Genomic DNA, 6,717 nt, shown 5'->3' on the forward strand with positions numbered 1-6,717 from the left:
GCTTCAAGTAGGACCGTGACTTCTCAAGAGCTGAGAGAATTATTGACTTACCATCAAACTGCAAAAAAGATCTCACCAAAACGGAATGTAACTGTAGGTTTGCCTAAAAATCTAAGATTTGCAAGTCATGTCAAACCCGTCTCACATTACACGTTCAATTCATTATTAGTGATGAGCATTTAGTTTGTAACTACAGTGATGAGCAGGCGGATAGATTCAAATTACAATGTACATATCAACTTCCTGGCCACCTAAATCCTACACCAAAATTGTCCCTTCAAGTCACGTGCACGGAGCTATATAGATACGATTGCCGTGTGCGTGGGCATTTCCGACTCCAAAAGAATCGACTCGAATCTTAATTCAAATCCGGCATTGCTGACATCATTGGCGCCAAAGACTATTTCTTTTGACCCTGTTGACCTCGCTTCTAAAATATTTTTGAGAAAGCCATTCAAACATTTAAATCAACTGCGAGCATTATCTATAATATCACCGAGCTATATAAATACGATATTTCAAGAAAACTCCGTCGCAATATTGAATTATACGATTATCTGGGACTATTTGAACCCAATTACTCTTCCGCCAGCGTAACCTCGTCACAATCATTGCGCTTTTTCAATATGCGACGAATTGAACGAGCTAAATCCCTGTCTATCATACCCCTTACAGTAAAGCCTTGATGGCCTCGGCGGTTAGACTGTTGCACAACGGATTGGATGGTCACGGGTTCGAACCCCGGCGAATCTTTTTTTCGTGTTTTTTTAAAAACATTTTCTTATTATTATTCATTCATGTACGTTTATCAGGCGCGGATCCAAGCGGGTGCACCAGACGCACGGCTCCTAATTGATGTTAACCCTTTTTTAATTGACCGCTCATGAAATTTTGGAACACACCTGTCCAGGAATTTTGATGAGAAATGCAGTGCACGCTCCCTCTTCTTCCAGTTCCTAGATTCGCCGGCCCTCTTATACCATCATCTTAGACCATTGTGAATATTATCATGAAGAAAACCCCATCACCCGGACTTTTCAAGCTGAAGTACACACTGATTCCAGGTGTTCGAGCACTCCAGAGATTGGTTTGACTAGTCGGCGGCTTGAATTCCTGATGGTACATTGAGGCCAACAGCTATTTTGGTTGACCTCGATTCCAAACCCTTTTTCAAAATGGCCATTCAAACCATAAAATCAGCTACCATCTTTCTTTGTTGAAGGGACAACTTTGGCATGAGATGCAGGCTGTTTTTCATGCAAAATAGCTTCAAGTAGGACCGTGACTTCTCAAGAGCTGAGAGAATTATTGACTTACCATCAAACTGCAAAAAAGATCTCACCAAAACGGAATGTAACTGTAGGTTTGCCTAAAAATCTAAGATTTGCAAGTCATGTCAAACCCGTCTCACATTACACGCTCAATTCATTATTAGTGATGAGCATTTAGTTTGTAACTACAGTGATGAGCAGGCGGATAGATTCAAATTACAATGTACATATCAACTTCCTGGCCACCTAAATCCTACACCAAAATTGTCCCTTCAAGTCACGTGCACGGAGCTATATAGATACGATTGCCGTGTGCGTGGGCATTTCCGACTCCAAAAGAATCGACTCGAATCTTAATTCAAATCCGGCATTGCTGACATCATTGGCGCCAAAGACTATTTCTTTTGACCCTGTTGACCTCGCTTCTAAGATAATTTTGAGAAAGCCATTCAAACATTTAAATCAACTGCGAGCATTATCTATAATATCACCGAGCTATATAAATACGATATATCAAGAAAACTCCGTCGCAATATTGAATTATACGATTATCTGGGACTATTTGAACCCAATTACTCTTCCGCCAGCGTAACCTCGTCACAATCATTGCGCTTTTTCAATATGGCGACGAATTGAACGAGGTAAATCCCTGTCTATCATACCCCTTACAGTAAAGCCTTGATGGCCTCGGCGGTTAGACTGTTGCACAACGGATTGGATGGTCACGGGTTCGAACCCCGGCGAATCTTTTTTTCGTGTTTTTTTAAAAACATTTTCTTATTATTATTCATTCATGTACGTTTATCAGGCGCGGATCCAAGCGGGTGCACCAGACGCACGGCTCCTAATTGATGTTAACCCTTTTTTAATTGACCGCTCATGAAATTTTGGAACACACCTGTCCAGGAATTTTGATGAGAAATGCAGTGCACGCTCCCTCTTCTTCCAGTTCCTAGATTCGCCGGCCCTCTTATACCATCATCTTAGACCATTGTGAATATTATCATGAAGAAAACCCCTTCACCCGGACTTTTCAAGCTGAAGTACACACTGATTCCAGGTGTTCGAGCACTCCAGAGATTGGTTTGACTAGTCGGCGGCTTGAATTCCCGATGGTACATTGAGGCCAACAGCTATTTTGGTTGACCTCGATTCCAAACCCTTTTTCAAAATGGCCATTCAAACCATAAAATCAGCTACCATCTTTCTTTGTTGAAGGGACAACTTTGGCATGAGATGCAGGCTGTTTTTCATGCAAAATAGCTTCAAGTAGGACCGTGACTTCTCAAGAGCTGAGAGAATTATTGACTTACCATCAAACTGCAAAAAAGATCTCACCAAAACGGAATGTAACTGTAGGTTTGCCTAAAAATCTAAGATTTGCAAGTCATGTCAAACCCGTCTCACATTACACGTTCAATTCATTATTAGTGATGAGCATTTAGTTTGTAACTACAGTGATGAGCAGGCGGATAGATTCAAATTACAATGTACATATCAACTTCCTGGCCACCTAAATCCTACACCAAAATTGTCCCTTCAAGTCACGTGCACGGAGCTATATAGATACGATTGCCGTGTGCGTGGGCATTTCCGACTCCAAAAGAATCGACTCGAATCTTAATTCAAATCCGGCATTGCTGACATCATTGGCGCCAAAGACTATTTCTTTTGACCCTGTTGACCTCGCTTCTAAGATAATTTTGAGAAAGCCATTCAAACATTTAAATCAACTGCGAGCATTATCTATAATATCACCGAGCTATATAAATACGATATATCAAGAAAACTCCGTCGCAATATTGAATTATACGATTATCTGGGACTATTTGAACCCAATTACTCTTCCGCCAGCGTAACCTCGTCACAATCATTGCGCTTTTTCAATATGGCGACGAATTGAACGAGGTAAATCCCTGTCTATCATACCCCTTACAGTAAAGCCTTGATGGCCTCGGCGGTTAGACTGTTGCACAACGGATTGGATGGTCACGGGTTCGAACCCCGTCGAATCTTTTTTTCGTGTTTTTTTTTAAACATTTTCTTATTATTATTCATTCATGTACGTTTATCAGGCGCGGATCCAAGCGGGTGCACCAGACGCACGGCTCCTAATTGATGTAAACTTTTTTTAATTGACCGCTCATGAAATTTTGGAACACACCTGTCCAGGAATTTTGATGAGAAATGCAGTGCACGCTCCCTCTTCTTCCAGTTCCTAGATTCGCCGGCCCTCTTATACCATCATCTTGGACCATTGTGAATATTATCATGAAGAAAACCCCTTCACCCGGACTTTTCAAGCTGAAGTACACACTGATTCCAGGTGTTCGAGCACTCCAGAGATTGGTTTGACTAGTCGGCGGCTTGAATTCCTGATGGTACATTGAGGCCAACAGCTATTTTGGTTGACCTCGATTCCAAACCCTTTTTCAAAATGGCCATTCAAACCATAAAATCAGCTACCATCTTTCTTTGTTGAAGGGACAACTTTGGCATGAGATGCAGGCTGTTTTTCATGCAAAATAGCTTCAAGTTGGACCGTGACTTCTCAAGAGCTGAGAGAATTATTGACTTACCATCAAACTGCAAAAAAGATCTCACCAAAACGGAATGTAACTGTAGGTTTGCCTGAAAATCTAAGATTTGCAAGTCATGTCAAACCCGTCTCACATTACACGCTCAATTCATTATTAGTGATGAGCATTTAGTTTGTAACTACAGTGATGAGCAGGCGGATAGATTCAAATTACAATGTACATATCAACTTCCTGGCCACCTAAATCCTACACCAAAATTGTCCCTTCAAGTCACGTGCACGGAGCTATATAGATACGATTGCCGTGTGCGTGGGCATTTCCGACTCCAAAAGAATCGACTCGAATCTTAATTCAAATCCGGTGTAATGTTTTTGAGTGTTTCTTTTTTTGAGTGTTTCCCCTCATTGTTTGGGAACGCTAAAAGATAGATTGACAAGTTTTTCTGTGTTTCCCCCTATTGAAAAGTTATGGTCTCTCTAGCTGCCTATTGTTTGGAAACACTGACACATGGGAAACAACCACAGATGTTACACCGGCATTGCTGACATCATTGGCGCCAAAGACTATTTCTTTTGACCCTGTTGACCTCGCTTCTAAATTTTTTTTGAGAAAGCCATTCAAACATTTAAATCAACTGCGAGCATTATCTATAATATCACCGAGCTATATAAATACGATATATCAAGAAAACTCCGTCGCATTATTGAATTATGCGATTATCTGGGACTATTTGAACCCAATTACTCTTCCGCCAGCGTGACCTCGTCACAATCATTGCGCTTTTAGAATATGGCGACGAATTGAACGAGGTAAATCCCTGTCTATCATACCCCTTTCAGTTAAGCCTTGATGGCCTCGGCGGTTAGACTGTTGCACATGGGATTGGATGGTCACGGGTTCGAACCCCGGCGAATTAAAAAAAAGTTTTTTTAAGAAACATTTTCTTATCATTTAAATCAACTGCGAGCATTATCTAAACATCACCGAGCTATATAAATACGATATATCATAGAAAACTCTACATGGTCCATTATAGTAGTGATGGCTTGCCTGTGGGTATAATATAACCTTCGTCAAGTCACTTACCGGGAAACATATCAGGAAATGCTTTGATTACAGCTTATCTTTATTCCAACTTACTTACATTTCAGGACCCTCATATACAGTGCAAATTTTTTCGCGGCATTACTCCAGTGGGGACGTTTCATGTGCGTACTGTGTAGTATGAATGGCCAACGGCAGGGGAGCCAGGAGCGGGCTTAGGACACAAATAAATCTGCGATAAGGGTCCGTGTACGTTCTGTATACATACATTTTCGTGATTTAAAACTTTGCAGAAGTGTAGTCACGTGGACAACTCTGAGCTGGACGGCCTGATTCGCACACAACATGATGGTCATTTCCAGTGTATTTGAGGGTGTCCCTCGTGGAGTACTTGGATGTATGCTTGGTCGAGTATATTCCTAGGCCTGCATCTCACAATGTACTTCCATTCGGCCTACATACTGTTTCTTCAATGTAACCTCATTACAAGTCAAAAATAGATGTAGTTAAATGGAAACTTTAAAAAAAATCAATCTTATGATCAGGGTGTTTAGTTTGGCAGCGAGGTTAACTTTGTCAGACATTGGAGGCGCGTCTCAGACAATTAAGGCCGAAGTCGCAACGCTCACGGCAGCGCGGGAAGTCACGGAAGAAGTACCGTATGATATTTTTAAACAATATTACATGTTTGTGCAAGGAGGTTCTATCTGAAGGGGGACTATTGGCAGGAGCAGAGGGGATAATTTGGCCATCTTCAGGTGACTTATGTCCACTGTAAGGGCCCTGGGTCATGTCAGATTCTGCACTGAATATATTCCTCGTACAAGCGTGAATCATTTCGACGTACTGTGAGATGTGAGAGACCCCTATTGGCACATTTGTGAAACTTTATCTTGCCTGTCTAGCTGTATTGTCCCTTTAATAAAACTTCCTCGGTTTGTGCAAGAAAGAGGTATAAGCGAATGAACGCTACGACACGAAACTATTAAATGTTGATATACCACCGGCGACCTGCGATGATCACCGCAAACCAGCGATTATCGTTGCATGCGGTTTAAATCGGTCGTTTGCGCGACGCTTGAGTTGAGTGCTTCATGGCATGCTTCCAGGGTCATTCACCACATCCTGGTTTCTCAATGAGAAAAGCATTGGTATCATTGGCAAGTCACAGGCAGCGACAATCTCTTTCCGCCGATTGCAAATTGATATATAGAGAGGTTCCGCAACTGGTTTATGGTACCAACTGCGAATTGCGTCGTATGACGTCGGGGATTTCAGCATAAATTTACGATTCACGGACTGACTTGGTATTATTAGTGTTTGAAAACAGTTGCAGAAGCTCCCCATTGTGGAGCGAAATTTAGATAAAGTATGATCCGACCAAATCGACTGACTTTCCGTCGCTTTCGATTTGTTGGCGGCCCGTGTGCGCCATTCTTTACGCGACAAGAGTTCAGCGCAGATTCCTTATATACACTCTTGTGCAAAAGTATAAAGACACATTTTTTTCGGGGAGATCATGGTTTTCATTCTATCTAGTAAAATTACTACACAGATCGCACCGATCTTTTTTTCCTTGACAAATGCGGCGTGAAATAACAAATGCCATAGCTGATAGACGGTATATGAAACCTTATGTGGAGATTGGAGATTCCGTTGGTGTGTATGTCTGGGCTGATACAAACATGACACATATTATATTCCTCAGGCATCTCCTGAAAGCATTTATTTCTGAAAAAAAGCCATCGTTCTTTCGAACGGGACTGTACGCCTACATTGCGCTTATATAGGCCTATGCCCATCTGTTTCTCGTCGAAATTTCAACACGGCGGTGACTTTTTCTTAGCACAGCTTTGTCTTCG

Source organism: Lineus longissimus, chromosome 17 (assembly GCF_910592395.1).
Source record: "Lineus longissimus chromosome 17, tnLinLong1.2, whole genome shotgun sequence".
In the NCBI taxonomy this organism is placed as follows: Eukaryota; Metazoa; Nemertea; class Pilidiophora; order Heteronemertea; family Lineidae; genus Lineus; species Lineus longissimus.